We start from the raw sequence: 24,222 nt of genomic DNA, 5'->3' as shown, positions 1-24,222 counted from the left end.
CACTACTTACATACACGGTATGCTGACGTCTCATGGCGTTAGTATTCCTAGCCAAAATTCTAAACAACCTAGCTGACAGCACCTGCTGAATGCGTATTTACAAACATCCATATCACACTTCCTGTTGCTATTCACGTGCATGCGGAAGAGAGGCTTGGACAAAGAAGCTTTGGTATATTTTCGGGATGCCACGCAAGCGGTACAGAATCCCTTCGAGGATTGGTCCACAGCATAGAACACCACTGATTTCATTTAATTTTTTCGTATCTTTGCTCTAATATGTGATAGTTGGGGTTAATTGAACGAGAAGTAAGCCATTCAGCTAACCAAACGATAAAAAAAAAAACTAACTGAACATGATTGTTATTACAGTATGTAAATTACTGATGAATACACTGTGCTGCCACTTTATAAGATACACCCCTGCTGTGCGCGCAAATGGTTTGTCCCACAACGTTGCAAGTCACATGACTACAGTTGTAGATATAAATGCAGCAGAACAACCTTTCTAGTATCACTTAAGTGTACAAACCGTAGCAAGAATGGGGAAAAGGAGTGATATAACGGACTTCGTACGTGGCATGGTAGTAGGTGCAAGACGTGCTTGACAAAGTATCTTTCTGAAACGGCAGTTCTCCTGAACGTTTCACGCACCACAGTTCAAGGGTGTATCGAGAATGGTGCAACGAACAGAAAACATCCTCTCAACGGCACTCCTAAGGAAGAAAATCGCTTGTTGATGAGAGAGAGGTTAGAGGATGGTTAGAATTGTGCAAACAGCCGGGCCACAATGTCGCACATCACGTCAGAATACAACCTTGGTGTGCAGAACAAAATATCGCAACGGACCACTAGTCGCACTTGGTCGCGAATGGGCTACAACAGCCGACGACCACATTGCGTACCTTTGTTATCAATAAAGAACAAGAGAACACGCCTCCTGTGGGCACACCAGCACTGGACTGTCCACGATTGGAAAGCAGTTGCTTGGTCTGACGAGTCGAAGTTCCTGGTGCATCATGTTGATGGAAGGCTCAGAATTTGGCGAAAACAACATGAATCCATGGACCCATCATGTCTGACGACTACTGTGCAAGGTGGTGGGGGCAGTGTTATGGTGTGGGGAATGTTTTCTTGACACACGTTGGGTCCATTAATACCCATAGATTCACGTCTGAATGCCACGTCATACCTAAAGATCGTTGCTGACCAAGTGCATCCGTTCACGTTGACAGTTTACCTCAGTCAGATGGTTACTTCCAGCAGGATAATGCGCCGGTGCAAAAAGTCCGAATCACTATGGAATGGTTCCAGGAACACGACAATGACTTTTCTTTGCTGCAGTGGCCCGCGCAGTCTCCGAATCTCAATCTTATTATTATTATTATTATTATAAGTGATATGGTGCAAGGAAGCCTGAGGCTTATGCTGCACCAACCAACCAAAAAAAAAAAAAAAAAAAAAAAAATCCCAAGTTACTCTGAGAGAGAGAAGTCAGAAGTAGAAAGGAATCACCAAGAAAGAGAAGAATGATGATAAACAGCTCAGAACCCTCGGTTTGCCAAATCCATACTCACCAGATATGAGCCCCTGGGCTTATTGAACGTCTCTGGGATAAGCTGGAAAGGGCTGTTCTCTGCAGGCCTACACCTTCGTCGAATCCCAAGGAACTGCGTGACACACTCATGCTGGCATGGTACTCCATTCCTGCACAACGTTTTCAGCATCTTGTTCAATCCATGCCTAGACGAATTCAGGCTGTGTTGAAGGTTAAAGGAGGCTCAACACGCTACTACGTAGGTGTACCTAATAAAGTGGCAGCACAGTGTATATTTTAATTCTTATCAAATATTTAAAAAAAAAAAAGAATTTAGTGTTTTATTTTTCTCAAATTCCGGTTAGCAAAGCTACTTTCCCTTAAGCAACCACGCCCTCTGTTCTTCAATGGCACTCTCTAAAAAATAAGCAGGCAAGCGAGATAAGATATAATGGTTACTTCTCGGTGAGTTCAAACCCCTGTTTTTCAAGAAATGGCCATTTACAAGCGAAATTTTTGATATTCTGGTCTTGGAAAGTGGTAAAAGGCATTTTCCCATTTGTGTAATAGTGAAATTATTTGTAAATTGCTTGCGCCGTTTGTAGAAAGATAAATCAAAATAAAGAAACGATGAAAATACCAGAAGATATTTTTCCTCGGAATGGAAACATGAAAGTCATCTCAAAGGATTGTGAAATAAAATGTAACAATTGAGCCACAAGATAAATACAGCAAATTATTAATGTTGGATTGTAAGTAAGGCAAGGTGCTTATTCTGCTCCTATGAACCTAAACACCTTCATATCAAAACAAAAATAAATAAAATAAAATATAGATTAGAAAAGAAAAACCGAAAGACCACAGTAACACTCACGGAGAAGTGAACGCACGGTTGCTCACCCAAAGGGACACCCACTTCACCAAAGAACGAGTGGTACTAAAATAATAACACAAAAATAAGAAACAAAGAGTCCACAAGCACTATGTTTTCAAGGGACATCAGCACTGAACAACTCCCAAAAGTAGTCGTATTTCATGTCCCCTTTTCGGAGTTCATATGTGGTGGTGTTAAAATACCCATATACCACTTTATTTTTGTTTCGATATAATGCTGTTCATTGAAGAACGCACCTTGCCTTATCCATAACCCTGTTAACAACATTAATTAATTTGCTGTATTTATTTTGTGGTTCAAGTGTTTCCCACGTTTAATTTAATGACGATATAAGCATGATTTCATTCCCTTTAATAAACTCTTATCTCGACGGATGTTTATTGTTTTCATGCCTAGATGAAAATGGTGAAACTGAGGATAAGATATAAAGTCAAACGGCGCTTATGTTAATTAGCTATCTGGCATGATCGTGTAAAAAATTCACATAATAGTCCAATTTATGATATACGCAATTTACATTTTATTTTCCTTACATTATAAAGAAGTCTCTAACATTTCGTAATTTTCCTATAAGAACAAAAACTATGATTTTCATTTAGTCAATTTCGTTATTTATTGTTAGTAGATGTATTATTATGGCCAAATAATATAAAGAAACAGACTTTGAGTCTTCAAAAAAATTACTAAAAAATGACCGTCTAATTCTGCTTTGAATTGTACTAAACTTGCCTCCTCAGTCGCCTTGGGAGTAATTTATTCTAATAATTTACAAGACGATGCCCGAAGGTAAATCCAGCCTTCTTAATAATTTAATATTTTCTAAAGGAGGGGGGGATGCTAAATCACCTAAAAGAGGCGGCTACAGCAGTGTTCCGGAGAATCATCGTTTCCTTCATCATGCAACAGTAAAAATTCACATTATTTTGATCAAGAGAGGGGAGGATATAGCTCCTTCTGCCTCTACCTGGGACTGCCACTGATCACAAGCAACACGAACTTGACGCCTTCGTGGATAGCTCAGTTGATATAATCACCGTCCTTCCCACACCGGTTGGAAAAGACCTGGATTTAAATCCCATCAATGATGCGAGGAATTTTTATAGGCCATTTCACAATGTGCCTGAGTTGGTCGGTCTCAGGTGTGAGTAGCATGGTTTTTCTCCTGGAAACTCGAGTTTTTCGTCCAGCAAACCGACCACACACGCAATTTACAGACATATTATATACGGCACAATATGACCTTATTGCTGATGCGCCTAAAACCCTACAACAAAGAAACAATCTTGACGACCACGTAAATCAAACCCTCGAGCATAGAATTTTCCATCATTTCTTTAGGTCCTCCATTATAGACTGCGATAATATGGTGATAAACTCATTAATATACATTTTGATACACTCACATACCGCCTTCTTTAACATAACCGGATGTATACTATTCATGTATACTATTCAAAGCCTCCGTAGCTGAGTGGTCAGGAGCGAGGGTGCAGTGGCACACGCCCTTTGAGTAGACCGGGGTTCAAGCCCCTGACTGCTAAATAAAATAAAAAATAAAATAAATTTTTCTGTTTATACTCCGGGACGACCAAACGGTCAGAGGAGTTCACAAGATAGACAGATTACAAGAAACAGCACCGTATTCAACAGTCACGGGCTTGAACCCCGGTCACTCAAGGCAAGTGTACTTATGCACCCGCGCGCCTGACCACTAGGCTAAATACGGTCGATCTGCCAACCCGCACTAGACCAGCGTGGCAGATTATGGTCCATTTTCCCTCAGCATGAATTGTTGAGGAGGCTTCCATCCTGCAGTGGGTTGATAATGGTTGCAATTTACTTTTACTATTCATGTTTGGGGCGTTACCCTCCCTCAGTCTCAGTAGTTTCCGATAGACGCTTCTCAGAGATCGGTAAATTCCATATTTTACAGCAACTGGCTCCGCTTCATTATTTCTTCCTGATTTAAACGCGCTTTGACTCTGATACAGCTTCACAAGACGTTTTAAATTTGATTTTAAGCGAGACTGGGGTGAACACCAGCGTCCGTAAAATGCGTACAAAACACCCTTCTTATGCATCTTTCGATGTAGCACGTTCACCCTCTGATTTAGATGCTATTCTTAACCTTCATTTGTGGCCTCTTGGCTCACGGGTTAGGTAATTTCGGGAAAATTCTCGAATCTCCGTCCCCAGAAATCGTCGCTAGTCGTCAGACTAGCGACGATTTCTGGGGACGGAGCATCTGCAATAAACTCCACTTCCTACAATCACTCTTGTCCCTTGAGGAATTTGGGATTACTTGCCTTACAGAGACCTGGATGTCATCCAATAAACAGCTCGACACGTTGTTCCGAAACTCATCTTATCACGCAGCTACTAATAATCATATAGGAAGAAGAGGGGCAGGCGTTATGATTATTTACCATCGTAATTTTCCACTGTCCTGCCTGAAGACCAGCAGTTCTGATCGCTTTGAAGTTTTGTGTGCCAGTGCTACATGCGGAAATCACCTGATCCAAATTTGTCAAATTTATCTCCCACCTGATCATACACAAGTCTCCAGGGATGAATTGCAGTCATGGCTCGCGACCCACCTCACTTCTGATAAACTTACCTTTCTTATAGGGGACTTCAATATGGCCACCCCAAGACACTCGGAAACTAGATGAGACTTCATTACCTTCATTGAAAATTTAGGGCTGGATTTCCTTGAATCATAGCCTACAAGGAGAAACCAAGCATGAGATCTAGTATTTCATCGTAATGCAGATTTGATGCCCACAATATCGACCTTCACTTTTAATTCGGACCACATACCACTCACGTTTGTTTTTACGTTCCCGTCGATGCATCCTAGGGATGAAGAAGTCCTAACCAAAACCATTTTCTCAGTTAATTTCATCAAGCAAAGTGTCATAATGAGTTTTCTCGCCTCAACCAACCGAGCAGCACTTTCCACCCTGCCGATCGAAGAAGCTACTAACGGTCTTGCTTCCCTCTTGATGGCAATGGCAATTCAAGGAGCTTCAAAAACCATTAGAATCTCTAAATGGACAAAACCATGGTTCTCAAGAGATCTGAAGCTCGCTTTTCTGTACAAGCAACGTACCTTCAGGAAATGGAAGAGTACTGGATCCAGAAGTGATTTCATTAGCTTTTAAAAGAAACGTGCATTTTACTGAAGCAAAAACGACACGCCAACAAACAATAGATACATAGCTAATAGGTTAGTATGCTCAAAGCGGCCATTCGCAAAGTATTACAAATAAGATGGATGAAAGCCTTTTCATTGAGTGAAAAGGCCGAATATACTTTTGGTGAGAGTCACGTAAAAAAATAATCGAATCCTCCCATCTCCATCCCATTACGTGATTTGACTCCCCTGTTTACACTTAACATCACGAAGGAGAATCCGATGAAAGTAATAAACGAGTTACCAAACAAAGCTACTATCGGGCTTGGTGGATTTCCCTTTATCATTAAAATATCCTGGATCTTCATTGTGGATGCTCTTTTACACATCTTTAATGTAAAATTTTACGAACTATGTCGGTGCCCCAGATTTGGACGCACTACTGCGTCAAATCTATTCCGAAGAATTCGAGGCCAAAAACTGAGGATTTTCGTCCGATCTCAGCGGGCTCTTCGCTCTTTAAAGTTTTTGAAAAGGCAACTCTAAACTGAACTTATTGAGTACTGTTTCCATCACAGACCTCGCCACCTTCACGCCGTGGTCCCTGGAAGATCTACCTACCACCACCAATCTCCTTCAAATTCCCTTTCACAAACAGGAAGCTTTGAATTCTGGAACACAGCTCGACATAATTTTTCTTGAAGTTAAATCTGCATATGATAGGATTTCCATCGTATCTTTACTTCACATCCTGAAGAACTCCTTAAGGATCTCCGATAACCTCCTCACTGTACTCAATAAAATTTTGCAGGAAAGACGGCTCCTTGTAGAGCACGATGGTCTCTTCCGTTCCTCTACTGTGTGCAGACAGGTTCCACAGGGTGGCGTTTTGTCAGGTGTCTGCAACTGCTTTGAAACCTCTGCTGGAAAATTTCCGAAACATAATCTCGTACGCCGATGATCAGAAGCTCTTTCATTCGGATCAGCCAGAAGAAGCGCACTCAGTCCAAAGAGCTGCAATAAAACAAATATATGGGATAAACATCTTTCTGCAGTGGACTCCAGCTAAATGCCGAAAAATCTGCCCGGATGACGTTCACAAAGAAGAAAAGAATAAAGCCAATGCATGTCTCTATAAATGGACATCAAATCAAATCAAACTTGTCAACTCCCTCAGGGACCTCGGTTTGGTCTGGGATTCAAACTTTTCTTTTCTGTAGAACTTCAAGGAAGCAAAAAACAAATTATTTGCGGCTCTTTGGTCTGCTCGACAGGAACTGGTTGGTTACCGTTACAACAAGCTAATAACTAGATTTGTCCAAACTTGTGCTGTACCTGTGGCTCTCTACGCATCGGAAATCTGGTCCTCCTCCCCTCCCACCTACCTGCAGCAGTTCTTGGGGCTTGAGTATTGGCTGCTGCGATCCCTCAATAGGACTTCAGGACATCCCCCTTACTATCTCTAGGGCGCTATACTGCATTCGCTGCATGGAACGACCCCTTGGAAACAAATAATCACTACTCGTAATATAATTCCCTCTCCAAGCTTATTTCAGGTAGACTAGAGGCTCCCATCATCGACAGGCTCATCATTCCGCCCAAAGATAACAGAAGAACAACTAATCGCCAAACATCTAAGATCCGACCTGCCCCCAACCAAATAAGCTCGCTCAGTCATATGTTTCCAGCAAACACGATTGGACTCCTGAACGACCTAAATATTAACCCCGAGGCGATTTGCGTTGCAATTTTAAATGTTTCAAGTCTCCAATCTCCGTAGGCTTCTGTGTTTGAGGATAAACTGCCCCCCATCGTTCCGGACAGCCTTCTATAACTTTCCGGCACTCCCACACCATGTTTCGAGGGATGCTGAATTTATTTAGAACATTTATCTATCTTAGCCTGCTATAATTAATTTGATCTGTATCTTTTATATTACTCAATGTATATATTGTTAATCTGCTATAGTTATGCTTACCCTCCTAGTAAATGTTTGCTGTCTAGGGATGGATATAACGTTTCCTTTTCCTTTACTTAAATAAATAAATAAAGTTACAAACTGTAAGTTCAGCATGAGGAAGTTACAGACGACAGTTTGTAACTTCCCTAAGCTTACGCAGTTAACATGCAGTTAATTTTAAGTCGTATTTATTTAATACACAGTTAACTTTAACTAGTATTTATTTAATATTCAGTTAACAGTCGCATACAAAGGCCGTGGGTTATCAGTCTGCCCCTTTTTGCAAAAGCTTAAAAATAATTGCCGATAAATTCATGTGGATCATTCAAAACAAACGAAAAATATTTTACTAGAGTTTGGGATTTTATTATATGGTAATAAACATTAAGATTCTGTGAAGAATTTTAATTATATATTAAAGAATCGGGTATTCACAAATTTATTTCAAAATAGACTAGTAATCAATACAAATATCAAAAGTAAAACTGAATACTGAAAAGTGGCTAATAGTTCAAGCAGAATTAATATATACGTATTAAATTTTTTATGTAAAAATGGTTTAATTATGGTACCTAGACATGAGAACTGTAAAGAGTTATGTAATTAACTAATTTTAAAATTGCTACAGACTGAACATTTCTAAAGCTAAAATCCTATTTAGGAAGATTTTGAAGATTTCGTTGCTCTAAACTATACACATCATGCATGGCATTATAACTGTATTAAACTTTAAGCATATTTCTATTTAATTTATATTTTCAATATTTGTAACGATGTCATTAGAAGCGCATAAATATATACTGTATATATTTTGTATCTTATGCGAAATATTAAATTTGCCATCCTGTTGAACCTTTTGTAAAAATGCAGAAATAAAAATGAACACTTATTGCTAATAGTAATATTATTATTTAGTAATTCACAAAAACTGAGCAATGTTCACTTAATTATTAATTATGCATATTTAATAAAATATTAACAAATTATATGAATAAATATTATTAGCATTCAACTTACTTAATCTTCTGCTTTCTGCTAACGCAGCATTATTTTCGTGGAAGATTTTATCGCTGTAAGTATACACATAATGCATGACAATACAGTATAACTGAATTTAAAATTATTTGTTTTGATATATTTTTACTGCTTAGTTCAAAGTCGGAAGTTGCTCTTTTTCCTCTACACAAATGAGACTACTGTATTTCCTTTTCCGTGGCTGTTCAATAGCAGTTCGATAAACACTGACTGCTTCGCGTTCTTCTTCCTGTTACTCAGTGACGTAAGATGAAATAGATGCGCCACGCCACGGAAATTAATTGTAACAATTAATAAATAAACAAAAAATATACTATAACGATAATATCGAGAATGTTTTTCTCGGTAGTTATTGAACCTGAATACATTTATCACACAGAAGATCGTTCTTCTTTTATCGATATTAAATTTTAATTTTAAGTAAATTCGTGTTTGCATTAATGTAATTTCAGTTTTATTAAATTATCTTCCTTCATATACATAATATGTTATGCGAGAATTTTCTTCCTATTCCAGCTAAGCTTGCGTCAGCTTCTGGTCTCTTTTTTGGGATGACCTTTCTTTTATTATAAATTGTCAAAACCGTTCATGAATATGTGTTTGTTCACGATATTGCCTTGAATTTTGCTTATAGCAAGATAATTCATATATCATTTGAAAAATCTGAACCAGGAACAGAGTTTATGATATTGACGAACCAAATACAAAATTAAGTAACTGATGCGTTTGTGCAAATTACTAAGTGACAGTAAAAATCAGAATAAGCACCAAAATGACAGTTGAACGCGTAGTGTTGTGGATAAAAGTTTCATGTGTGTTTTCATTACTCGGGTAATCAAATTCACAGTAGATTTTTTAGTCCTTAGCAGTTCCTGCTAAGAATTAAAAAATTTTTAGTCCTTAGCAGTTCCTGCTAAGGACTAAAACCGGACGAAATGAAATAAGAGATATAAATAAATAAGCATGCCATCGGAATGGGAATTTACTTCCATTCTTTCTTACCAACGTTAAACTGGACCATTATTTTTGATTTTGGTAACTAACCCCCACGGCATTCTGTGATTCACTTGAATCACAAATATCACAGAATCCAGCATACTCTCATATAAAGTAAAATGACTCGGTTATATATATTGTGTTGTTGAAGTGCTCTAAATGTATAATCACAGTACTAACTCAACATTTCTAACATTCTCAAATATATTTGAATACAGTCACTTTTCAAAAATGTTTATCACCAGGTTAATTCATCACAAGGCAATACCTCAAATCTTGTATATAATCATATATTTAAGAATAACTTATTTAATTTTTTTTACATTTATCAGCAAAATACGCTTTTTATTCTAAATTATTTCATTCTTAGTTGAAGCACTTTCCATCCCGTTTTCTCTTTTCGTTCCTTCTCATCTCCCTGCCCTGACTTACCTTTATCGGACAAACGCGGTGGTCACGGAAGAGTGTTAGGTTGATCAGCAGGAATAAGGGCATTGTCCCTGACTACTTCACCGGATCTGCTCTTTTCTTTTAATTCTTATGTACATATCTAGTATTTTAAAAGTCTTATTTTTTTAATAAAAAACACTGCTTACTATATAAATTAGTTTATAACAAAAATATTTACCTGACAACTTTCCGCACAGGAGAAGCACCTCGCTGTTGAACTCCTCTCGCAAAACTTTCCCTACCTACTGAAATTCCGTGGATTCCGTACTCCAGCTCAACCGCGTCTGACAAGGTCGGCTGCTTCCCGGAAGGTTTTTTTTTTTTTAACTTTTTTTTTTCTCTCTCTCTTCAGGATGAAGACAAACAGATGTAATCTGATGAGCACTAGAGTAATTGTGTACAAATATTTGTAAACCAATTAGAAATCGGATAGCTCACAGAACCACTTGAACACTACGTGAATTATGTTTGAGTACTTTCTTCTAACTAAAAAGTACTTAGTGAAAAGTACTTTTTGATCGACAAATTAACGCTTTTGTTTGTTAGACATAACACAACATGGTTCTTGCACCTTTAAAAATTAATCACTTAATACATGTATTGTTCGTTTAGTGTATTATTCAATATTCGAATGTTATGCTGAAGAGTACTATTGGAAAGGGGGAGAATTCTTAGTCATTATTTAGTAACACGTTGAAGGCTACTTCCAGTAGCCCTAATAGCAAGTTAAGCAGTTGTCTCTTCTGTAACACAAATGAATACGGTGCACGACTTACTTTATTTTATGTGCGGTGAAGAGCATGCTCGACCCTGAGAACTGCTCATTGCACATTATCACCGCTAGCCCATGATTAGAAGTCTTTTCAGTATGGTAAAATTTATTTAAATGCATATCTCGGAGAATTAAATTAGAAGTTTTTAATATAAAATGTATTTAGACACATTTAAAGCATCTGAAGAATTATTACATAAATGTAAAGATTTTTTATGCTAAAATCTGAAGGAAGTGTCATCCTTCTGGCCTAGTTAACTGAATTAGTTAATCGAAATTAATTAAATTAGTTCAATTAATTAGTTAATTGAAACATATGTCTTTTTAGTTAGTTTCATTTGAAAGATTTTATCCCTTTCATTAAATACAAGAACAATAAACACGAGAGTACATAGTAAGTACGGCGATCATCCATTCATACATACCTGCGTTGTATATGCTCTATGTTGACACATATTACACAGATACATGTGCAATACAACGCATAGAATACAGGCAATTTACATACATAATGTGTTGACGCAATGGAGTGTAATAAGTTACTGAACTAATGAATAAGAGAAAAGCAACACAGATTGTTCGTTTTTATAGTTACGAAACATTTTCGACTCACAAAAAATATATATTAGGGTTAGCTAAGAACAACATTATCCACTGGTGTGTATTGTGTTCATAAATTGCGTGTATTCGCTGGTCGATTTGCCTATAGCCTGAAGGATAAAACCTTGCTATCATCGCTTAAGACCGACTAACTCACCGACTAACCCATAAAAGTTCCTCGCGTCATTGACGGGATTAAAACTGGGCTTTTTCCATCCGTTGTACGGATAATGGCGATCATAATCGCTGTGCCACCGCAAGAAGGACACAGGTTCGACTTAATGGGACAGCTATAAACGCTAGATTATCGAAGTTTAAATCAAAAAGAAATTAAGAGAATTACGTATAATCGAGAGTAATAGTAATAGTAGTAATGGCAAATGATGCAAGAAAGCAAGCTTATATACCATCAACAAAAAAAAAAAAAAAACAGTTCACCCATCCGTATCCTCAAAAAATTTGTCTAGTTTTCCCTTGAATTTATTGAACCCATCCACTTCCACAACAACAGATGGAGGCCTGTTCCAACAATCAAACATCCATTGGCTGAAAGCAAACTTCCTCACATCTATCCTACAACCATCCTTCCTCAATTTGAATATATACCCCCCTCATTGGGTAGTCTCAGCAAGTGGAAGAATACCATTAACATTCAGCGTACTCAGTCCAATCAAGACTTTAAACACCTCAATCAGATCTCCCCGCAGGTGTTTAGTCTCGAGACGCTGCAATTTGCAAAACTGGAGCCTTTCGGGGTAAGAGCACCCTTCTGTTCCTTCACCCGTTCCAGTAAATCTATATCCTTCCTAAAGTGAGGCCTCTAGACCTGTATACAATACTCAAGATGCAGCCTAACCATGGCCGGCCTTATACAAAGGGATAATCACTTCCTTATCCCTACTAGCAAAGTTCCTGTATATCATTGGCAAAACCCCATGAGCTGTCCTGGCAGCGCGTCTGCATTGCTCAGAGAATTTCATATCTGACTGCACAATTACCCCCAGGTCTTTTTCATTCTCCGCTACCCTGTGTGCAATACCACACAGTTCATAAGTTCATCGTCACCAGCCATTTACAACCCACTGCAGGATGAAGGCCTCTCCAGCAACTTTCCAGTTCCTTCTGTTTTGAGCACTGCCCATCCATTTACCACCCACAAACTCATGAATTTCATCTATCCATCTCCGCCTTTGTCTTCCAGGTTTTCTTCTAGCTCCTCTTGGGTACCATTCTGTTATTTTCTTAGTCCATCTATCATCATGTCTTCGAGCTATGTGTCCTGCCAAAGACAATTTTAGTTCTTTAGTTTTGATAAGAATGTCCTTTACTTGAGTTTGCTGCCTAATCCATGTGTTTCTTTTCTTATCTAACAATCTGATTCACAATATAATTCGTTCCATTCTTCGCTGTGTAGTTCTCAGCTTCTCTTCCATTCTTTGGTGAGTTCCCAAGTTTCACTTCCATAAGTCATGGTGGGGAGTATACACTGGTTCATTATTTTACGTTTCAGACAAACTGGGATATTGCTCTTCAGTATGTGACTATATTTTCTGAATGCTATCCATCCAAAATTTATTCTTCTCTTGACTTCCAGCCATTTATGATTATTACAGCTAATAACTTGTCCCAGATAAGTATTTGACTCCACTTTTTCAATTACTGCTCCTTCAATCATAATTTCCCTTTCTGTGGCATACTTGTTCATCATTACTTTTGTTTTAGCCACGTTCATCTTTAGTCCAAAATCCTTATTAACTGTGCATAACTGATTAAGATTTTCCTCTAATTCTTTGGGATCTTGGCTTATGACCACAATGTCATCTGCAAAATCGTAAATGGTTTAGGTACTCTCCGTTCACATTGACTCCTTTCTGCGACCAGTCTAATCTTCTGAAAGCTTCCTCAAGGGCAATAGTTGCCCTTGGTAAACAGCTTCGGAGATATTGTGTCTCCTTGTCGAACACCTTTCTCGATTTTAAATTTCCTACTGTTTTTGTCTAGTCTAATAAAGGAGGTAGCACTCTCATATATTTTCTTCAAAATCATAATATATGGGGTATCTATGCTTTGTCTTTACAGTGCTTAAAACATCGCCTTATGCTGTATGGAGTCAAATGCCAGGCATAATGCTGTTTTATATTCATTTGCTTTCTCCATTAGCTGTGATATTACGTAAAAGTGATCCATAGTTGAGAATCCTGTCCTAAAGCCAGCTTGCTCTCTCGGTTGATTCTCATCATGTATTCTTTCTAATCTGTTAGTAATGACCCTTGTGAACAACTTATAGATGTGGGATAACAAGCTAATTGGTCTATAATTTCCAATTTCTGATTTATCTCCTTTCTTATGTAGCAAACTATGATTGCATTATTCCACTGCTTAGGCGTCACACCTTTTCTAATGCACTTTGTGAAGAGCCTTGCCAGTTTTTGTGTTATGTCTCTTCCTCCCAATTTTAACAACTCTACAGTTGTTAAAAAAATCTTCATCTTCCCCAGGGGCTTTCTGATTCTTCATTTTCTTCAATGCATGTTCTACTTCATCAGGAAGAATATCGGGTATGTCGTATGTATTGCTACTTTGCAATCCAACTTCCCCACTGCTGGTATCATTCCCTCGCTCCTTGTATAATTCTCTATAGTAGTCTTCTGCTATTTGAATTATGCCTTCTCTGCTGTTTATAAGTACACCATCGCTATTCTTCAGTTTCGGTATCATTTGTCTTTCTGTATTACTGCTCATGGCTGCTGATTTAAATCCTTTGTTTTCCCTTAATGCTTGTTCTACTTTTCTTGTGTTAAATCTTGTCCTCTGAGTCTCTTTCTAATGGCTTTGCATAACTCAGTATACTCAATTTTCTCCCTGTCAGTGTTTTTCTTGCTCTTCATTTGTCGTCTTCGGTTCATCATGACAAGTGTTTCTTGACTAATTTTTTCTTCTTTGGATTTCTTTTTCCCTATAGGTTTCTTGGGCTTTATCACTTTCAGAAAATTGTAATATTCCTCGTCGATATCTTGGTCCTGAGCAGTCTGCAGAAGCTCAAACTTGTTCTTACGTTCCAGTACATATTGCTTTTTCTCCTCTTCTGTTATCTCAAAGACCTTTGTATTATTTACTCGAGTCAGTTTTTTTCTTTCCTTTCCTACATCTGTATCAAGTGTACATCTTAACATTCTGTGATCACTTCCAACATTTACCTTATTCAGGATGGTAACATCATTCACAATATACCTTCTGTTAGTGAGGATGAAGTCGATTTCATTAGTTGTTAATCCACTTGGACTCTTCCATGTCCACTTTCTGTTCACCCTTTTCTTGAAAAAAGTGTTCATTACTGACAGTCCTTGAGATTCTGCAAATTCCACAAGTCTTTCACCTCTTTTATTTCTTTCACCAATTCCAAAATTTCCTATAGTTCCCCTTTCTGCGCTGTTTTGTCTTTTTCCAATCTTAGCATTGAATTCCCCATAATAATAGTGTAGTTGGGTTTTCTGCTCATCTAGAATACTCTCAATTTCGGTGTACATTTCTTTAACCTCTTCATCATCATGGCTCGATGTTGGTGCATAAATCATTATAACCTTTAGCTTGTACCTCTTAGAAATCTTGAGTATTAGTCTTGACACCCTTGGTGATGTACTTTTGAATTCCAAAATGTTGTTTTTAAAATCTTTATGGACCAGAAACCGAACTCCACCTTCACTCTGGGGTTACTGCTACCTATATGCAGTACCTTGCATTCGTCAATGTTAAACTTCAACTGCCATTTCTCAGCCCATCAACCCAATTTTCGTAGATCTTGTTGCGTTAGTTTACTCTGACTGTCATTAACCACCCTGCCAACTTTTGTATCATCTGCAAACTTAGACATTAAGCCTAATACACATTCGTTAATAAATATAGAAAACAACAATGGGCCCAGCACTGAACCCTGGGGAACTCCACTAATAACATTAATTCACGACGAGCAGTGCCAATTGACAACCACTCTCTATCTTCTTTCGCTTAACCATCCCTTTATCCATAGCAGTAACTTACCTTTAATGCCACAATTCTCCAGTTTGTACACTAGTATCAAAAGCCTTCCTGAAATCTATGTGATCTAGTAGAGCCAGCTTTCATTTGTTTGACGTTAAAAACGTTTTTACTGGCGTTATTCCAAAAATTTTGTAACGAAAAACTGTCATGTAAAAAACGTTACGGAAGTGACGTCATCTTCAGCTTCCGCCAGAAGCGAATTATTGTAACTTGTATTGTTGCAATCGTACTTGTTTGATGACAACAATAATTTATCTTCTACTGGACCAAATTTAATGAAATTTTGCACGGAGCTCTAAAAATTGCAGTAGTTTTTCCAGGATGGTGGAAAATATGAACATGTGATCAAAGAAATTTTCTCACGTAAAAACGGGATAATGTGAACGTATAGCATATCGTTGGAAAGCTAAAGAATTTAGAAACAGAAATATTAAGGTTTTAAGATACAAAAGAAACTTTCGTAAACTGGGAAATGCGTTAATTCAAAAACGCATCTGGTTTCAAGTCACCTGATATTTTCAGGTTGAATGTAATTTTTTTCTTTACAATTAAACTATGAGGCTGGAAAAGAGTTGTGCACATTTATGAAAACATTCTTCAACTTGGACACGTCATCAGATCTTTCGATAAATACTACACGTAATGGAACAACTATAGATGGTGTATTTAGTCGTGAACTCTTCAATGTAAAAATTACATATCCTACTTTAGTGATCACAGACCAATACTTTCAGTAACCGTTGTGTAATTATTGTAAATAAAATTAAAACATTGTTATATTATTATCCATGAATTTTATTAATATATGAAAATTAAAACGTTTTTAACGCCTGCAGATGACTCTTAAATGTAAAACACCTTAAATATGCTAGCAGCAGGGACACATTATGTACCTGGTACAGAAGTTTTATATATATATATATATATAATGTTCTTTTTGCAAATAATGTAGAACTAACGTGAAAGAACACGTCCTCCACTGGATCCGTCCTTTCGTATTCCAGTCGTTCGCTATAAAAAAAAAAAAAAAAAATCCGGAAAGAACCTGTTGAATGAAATACCAGCACCAGTAATCAACACTGGATATGGATGTCAGTAGAGGAATGTTTCTGTTCTAAAGCGTTTAGTATGCTGGTGCCATGTTTCCTTATGGCATTAGCATTCTAAGGATCATGTCACCTATGTATCTCTAAATTGTAATAACAGAACAATATAGACCATCACAGTGGTGTTAATAAGGAAAAGTTACGTTTGTCGCTTATAATAAATAAGGAAAAAAAACAGGTTAATTTAAACAATCAAACAAAATTAAAGAAATAAAAAATTAAACATTTAAGCAGGTCAATTTTTAAGGGTTCGAATACCGTCAATGACGGCAAGAAGTTTCATGGGCTTTGTTCACAACGTGGCTGAGTTAGTCGGGCTTGAGAAGCATGGTTTTTCCTCCCGGGAACTCAGTTTTTCGTCCAGCAAACAGACAAATCGAGCACACAACACATAAAATTTACAGATGTAGCATATATGGAGCAATACGGTCTATGCCGCTGATGCACCTAAAACAACAACTTTTAGGTGCATGCCCCTAGAACAGCAACAAGAAAATCTACCACGGGTTGTGAAACGTGTTGTATGCATCACAGATTATATTAGTTATTTATTAGCCATATTTCAGTAGTGAAATATTTATTTAAGAAAAGGTTAAACCGTGTAGTATTATATTTACCAGAATGACAAACAATATTCTGTTATGCACAGTTCAGAAATCTAGCTTAATATCCTGTCATCAGATGACAGTTCTTTCAAATCATCTATTAATTTGGGCACAGTATAAAAGGAATTCAAGTAGCTGCTGGTCCTTCTTAAAGGTTTGTTCACTAGAGGTAACTATCGTCATGTGGCGCGTCGTACCATATGTTCATTGTGTGTATTCTATTATTAGTTGTTGTTGTTCTACATTGCTGAATGAAAAACACGCGTTTCTAGAGAAAAAAAATCTGTGTAATACTTTTCCGATATCAATTAATTCAACCACGTGAATAACCCATAAAAATTCCTCCCTTTTGGAAGACATTCGAACCCAGTCCTTTTCCACTCGATGAACAATAGTGATCGCAACCACTGTATTTCTGCGAGGGTTTTCTTAAAGTAAAATTTAGAAGCAATACTTAAACCGGTCAATGAATTTTTATGGGCTTTTTTCACAATGTGGTTGAGTTAGTCGGTCTGAGGTGAGGATTGCATGGTTTTTAAATCCGAGAAACTGGGATTTTTCAGCTACCAAACAGGCAAATCGACCAGAGAACACACTCAATTTACACACGGTACAATGTGGTCTAAGTCGTTGATGCGCCTAAAACCCTACTACAATAATGTTTAAGTTGTCACAAGATAAATTGATTGATATTAACATGAAGGCAGATCATGGTTAGTTTCCTATAATTTATAGCCTTTTTGAAGAAGCCTAAAAACCTTCCTGAAATTCAGTTTGTTTTTCACCAGGACTCCAAGGTCAGAATTTAACATATTGGATTTCTCAAGAGAGAGAGATTTCTCAAATCAGAGGTGCTTCTAATAATCAGTGCGGAAGCGCTAATCATGGAAAATCTTGTTCCAATCTGACTGGAATAGAATATTTTCTCTCTCTGAGGGAGACATAAGGCATAAGGGAGAGAACATCTTTACCCTGAAACAAGGCACAGTGGAAATGAACGCTATTCAGAAGCAGTTTCTTTCTATTGTTTAGGTATCATAGATCAACCCCCTGCATACTGAAAATAAGTTGCCAAAAGAAACATTCTGATGTGCTGTCTAGACAGTTATCTGAATGCACTAAAACAAAGATTGGATATTAGGTATACCAAAGGAAAGTAGTTTTAAATCCAATACACTGAGTTGACAAAAATCATGAGATACCTACCTAGTAATGGATATGCCCCTCCTTTCGCCCGGATAAGGGCAGACACACGGCGAGGCATTGAGTCCACTAGTTCACGAAAGCGTTCCACAGATATTACCATCCATGCTGCACCGCTGTCCATAATTCCGTCGCATTCCTGGGTGGAGGATCCAAAGCTCGAACGGACCTTTTCACAGCATCCTAAAGATGCTCCACAAGGTTCATGTCCGGTGAACAGGGTGGCCATTCCATGGTAGTAAAATCTGCAGAATGCTCTTCGAACCATGTTCTAGTTACCACGGCTATGTAGGGAGGCGCATTGTCCTGCTGGAAGGGTCCATTGCCCTGGGTGCACGATCACCGTGAAGGGATGCAGATCGTTTTCAAGGATGAACACGTAACCTGGACCACTCAGAGATGTGTCTGGACGTACCAGAGGTTCCAACTTTTGTCATTTGAACGCTCCCCAGACCATTACAGACCGTCCACCTGCCTAAACAGTTCCTTGTTGTCATGACGGGTACATGGTTTCCGCCAGATATGTACCCTCCAGTCCGCTCCGCTCGAAATAACTGGAAACGGAACTCATAGGACCAGAAACCCATCTCCAATCATCCAAGGTCCAGTGACAATGTTCTTTCGCCAAATTGAGGCTCAGAGTCCTGTGTCGTGGTGTTATCAATGGGACTATGGTGGGTCGGCGGCTCCCATGACCTATTGCGGCTAATGATCGCCTGGTGGTCTTGGTGGAGACGTTTCTGGCACCTCCCTCGGTGAAGTCGGCGGTGATTTATGCCAATGTCGCTCTCCGGTTGGCTGAAACAATGCGAGACAGACGTCGACGGCCACGTTCATCCACCACTTTTCTCCTCCTACAGCGCTGTTCACGATTAGATGTTATTCCGGAAATGGCGTATTCCCGATACACTCTTGATACTGTCGAAAGGGGACAGTGCAATTTCTGTATCACCTCCGCGATAGAGTGACCCATGCGTCGGGCACCCAGTATCATCCCTCTTTCACAGTCGGTTAACTCACGACGTTTATCCATACTGACATCGAATTACCGTTTACGTGAATGCAGTGTACCTATATACTTGCCAAGCGGCGGGTTCGTCCACTAGCGAGAGGGATGACAGGGTCGCGTTGCCCAGGAACCATGTATCCCACGAATTCGGTCCTTTAAATGTATATGGCTATGATAAGGTCGAAAAATAAGGGGCAATGATGATGGAAACGTTGAAATGCGAGTTCTTATTATTGTACAATGAAAAGCTGAAAATGCTAGAGTAACAGAATTTTTAGCACGTAAGAATTGGACAAAATAAAACAGATGATGGATATTTATTAATGAAAGGTTAATATCAGTGAATTTGAAAGAAGGAAGCCACCCCATATCTTTAATAGTTGCATATTTACAAATGAAAATGGCGCAATGATTTTTTGCAGATAGTAATTTATGTACCAAATGAAAGGAGAGATGATGGTATTTGAGTTTTAATGGAAGTATTGAGCACAAACCAAGAGAATGGGGAACTATAATAAGAAGAAATATTGGAAAGTGAAGAACAATAATGGTAAGAGATCATTTCAATGATTTATCACCATTATTAATTTAATGACCCCATGGATTTTAATGATCCTCAACCCTCAAAGTTAATGACCGTCAATAACCCTACTATATTAATTTATTATTGCACATGGCATATATGAAGAGAAATTTAAATTTTCGCGTGTCAGTGACAATATCATCTCTTTCGAGCTTAAAGTTTCTATTTGACATCAAATAGAAACTTTAAGCTCGAAAGAGATGATATTGTCATCTGATGGTGATACGAATTAAAGTTAGCATTCTTTATTATTAAAGTAATTAAAAACCTACTTATAAATAAGAAAGCGTTGCTGACAGCTAATATATTTTATTGAATATTAATATTATACCGGTGCATTAATATTATACTAGTTTTTTGCATCCATATTTGGGATTTCTTCATTGCTGTTTACAGCTTGTAGCATTCAGTTAAAAAAAAACTGTACAAAATGTAATGTGACCAATTGTCCTTTTATTATAGATGATTGAAGAGGTCAGAGATAACAGACTCCACCCAGTAGAACAGATCAACACAGGCGGTCGTGAATAATGCACGCTAGGACGGTTTATTTGGAATGAGAAGAAGAGAAAACGAATGCACCTGACAGCGCGTCGCTACTGGTTTCGGATCATAAGAGAAAGTTTATTTCTTTCCAGACCACAGAAGACAACCTTATGACAAGCTTTCATAGAACGTATGTATGTCATGGGGAAGTTTTTACCCATCAATGTCAAAAACTCATGGATAAAGAATAATTCATCAATGGACATGCAGTGAAACCTTGAAACGTCACTTTTATGAGTGTTTGTATTATATGCAACGTCATTCGTCACACAGACTGCTGTACTGTATTACATCACCATAAATTTAAGATATAATTCCATCAATAATTTGAGCAAAGTAGTTCTTTGTTGGCAGTTGTATTTTTTTTTTCTTTTAAGCCTTTATGAAGTACCGATTTTTTTTTTTTCTTTTAAATTTCATATGAAATATATAGAACACTGGTTAAGCATTGCATCTGAAAATTTCAGGATAATTGAATATAATTCTGAATTATTTGTACAAATTGGAATTCCGATTTGTAATTATTCTTAATTCGTAATGCTGTATAAGACGCAGACAGAGAGTGCTTACAGTTTTATTATATAAATAAAATAATAATAATAATAATAATAATAATAATAATAATAAAAAGAAAAAAATAGGGATTTGTTATTTATCGTCGAGTGCGTGCCTAATATTTTTATACATAATTTTCCAGTTTATGTTTATATTCTCACCACAAAGGGATAGTAAAGAATTAATTCAACTTACATAGAGATTCTGAAGCCTCTCCACTCATTACAACAAATTATGCTATTTTTAATAATATCGAATTAGTGTCACAGAAAAAAAAAAAAAAGGGATGTCGTAGTATTTAATGTCAAGTGTGCGTGTGCCTGACCTTGTAGTACATAAAATCTTCCAGTGATGTTCGTTCCAGTCATCTTCAGCACAAAGGGATAATGAAGAATTAATTCAGTGTACATAAAGATCCTGGAACCTCTTCAATGATTACAACAAATTATGCTATTCTTTAATAATTCACAGTAGTGTCATAAAGAAACATAACAAGAAAAAAACAGGGATGTCGTGGTATTTAATGTCAATTGTGTGTGTGTGTCCTTATGGTACATAATTTTTCAGCCATGTTCTTCACGTAATTCTCAACACAAAGAAATAATGAAGAATTAATTCAGTTTACATAGAGATCCTGGAACCTCTGCAATATATTTTTTTTCTTTTTGTTTGTATGTCACTGTACGCGGTGCCAGTGGTTCCCACAAAACCGGTACTTCTTTAATCATTATAAAAAATGATGCTATTTTAATAACGTCAAAGAATTACCACAAAAAATAGAAATAAAATTCAAATATATCGTGATATTTAAGGGCTAGTGTGCCCCGCCTTGTGGTACATAATTTTCCAGTCATGTTCTTCACGTAATCCTTAATACAAAGGGATAATGAAGGATTAATTCAATTCACCTAAACATTTAGAGATAACATAAAGCATGAAAAGCCTTTACATTCATCGTCCTGGCTGTAGCGGTATATATTGTATCTGTGTTGTATATCGATGATATACGAGTATGTAACGGACATCCAATAAAGGTTTTCTTCTAAAGATCCTGGAATCTCTGCAATCATTACAACAAATTATGCTAGTCTTTAATAATGTCAAAATAGTATCGTAAAAAAATTTTAAAAAAAGAGGCCAATGCATCCTGGCTTATTTAATACCATAAAAGGATCTCTCAGAGATTCTTTAAAAAGGTTCTAATGTTCCAATGCCTTATTAATTCGGATTATTTGCTCACTGCATAACAGTTCTATGTGTTTCCTTGCTCCCTTAACTTTCTTCCGCTACATATCTCTAAACACGACGAGCACCACACCTTCGGCTGAGTTTCAGATTAAGTAGAAAGTTACAGCTTTGATCACGAGACCCCTAATTATGTGGACATGTGTTGTGTCATATGTCTGAATGTTGTTCAACCCTGCCGTGAAACCTGTGATGATTCGTGACTCTGTAAAATGTCTAGAGGGGACTGTAGTGCTATGTTTGTGGAGTGTGTGTTTGTGTTGTAAAGTTGTTTCTGGCCACTTTCCTACCAGGAAGCGGCATTACCAGGAAGGCTGCTTCCCAGTATCCATCCACGCCACGAGCCACTGATTAGGTAGAAGTACTCACACAGCATTTTAATAACTGCAAGTAAATCACAAATCTTGGGAATACAAAACTACAGAAGGCAAATCTTGGCTGACACTCATCCAAATTATTTATTTATTTATTTATTTTTTACTCTAATAAGGAACGCGGCAAAGAAGATATGCCAACCCACTGTGAAATGCCCGCTAGTTTTTTCCCTTTTGAAACCTAACATCTACTCATCAGGTAGATTAATCATCTGGTTCATGCGTCTAAGTAAAAGAATAAGTCACACATCTGCTGACAGGTTCAGATAAATCTGATGGAAAAAACTGCTACAATAATATTGCATCGATAAAACATAATATAATCATCTAAATAATGCTGTTAGGAATTCACCGAGGAGCGTTAAGGCCAATAAGGTACACATACAGCACCACATTTGACCATAATCTACAGGCTGACTTACAGAACCTCAGTTACATCATGACAACGTAACCAATTTCAAGCCAACTAACAACAAATGCGCTCGTAATTAATGTGTACTTTCTTAAGATACTAGGACTGGGCAATTTTGTTAATTTAAAAGGGATTTCAAACAGAATCTTACATAATCAAATAATAACAGAAAATAAATACTTGACTTAATGATTTTAAAAAATTGAATATTTACCCACATCCAACGACAGTTCTTCCCCTTTAGCAACAAGCTGATGAAGATAAAATCTCAGAGAGCTGCAATTAAGCAACAGTTATAAAAGTACAATTTTATATACTGTACTTTTCTTATAAAGTGGCAAAGACTAGCATTAACGCGCAAGAAGCAAATCACTACAAAAGTTGAACTCACAAAGCAGATTTTGCGACATCTAATGAAAGTGTAACAAATTTTCACTGAATTAAACCTCTAATCTTGTTGCCTCTTTTAGGTCAAATGTCGGATATTTAATTTACTGTACTTTCTAAAGAATTAGCAGTTTAATTACCGGTACTTTAAATATGCCTCAGCCTTCATGCATCAGCTATGAATAAGATGTAGTGAATGCCTTTTGTACCGCTTCTGACAGTCCATGGTTAATGGCAATACAGCTGTCAAAAGTGTAGACCCTTGTTTTGTGTGGCTACGCAGCTGTCAGCTGCTTTCAGCAATGCTTTAAAAGACTCTTGTGCACTTTGCGAAGTCACTGTTGAGGTCACCTTCTGTTTTGATTACAATGCAGGTAATGTGTTTGTGTCCAACAGATACAAATCGGTGGAACCCGCTGATATCCTCTCCCTTGGTGGCATAAAAATTAATTAACTTGTTTAAGACCAAAAAAATTATTATTTTGTTAACCTATATTTTTGTAGACACAAAATGGATTGGTTGTTATTCTGCGTGTGTAAAGTGTAATTTTCTTCCGCGTTTTCTTATGTTACGCCTATGGATGAAAAATTATAAATTGAAACAACGAATTGTTTTAATATTTATTTATTAATTTCTGCACATAAACTTGTCGGAACGCAGCTGTTTATGCTATATCCTTAACAAGCTTATTACAGTACATAGCTCTAAGAATAAATAATAGGGTAAATATTGCACCCGTTTTGTTCAGTTATTATTATCCACAATATCTAATAAACC

The sequence above is a fragment of the Mastigoproctus giganteus genome, chromosome 4, assembly GCF_048544385.1.
Source record: "Mastigoproctus giganteus isolate SK-2022 chromosome 4, ASM4854438v1, whole genome shotgun sequence".
NCBI lineage: Eukaryota > Metazoa > Arthropoda > Arachnida > Uropygi > Thelyphonidae > Mastigoproctus > Mastigoproctus giganteus.
Note: the sequence above shows the minus strand (reverse complement) of the source record.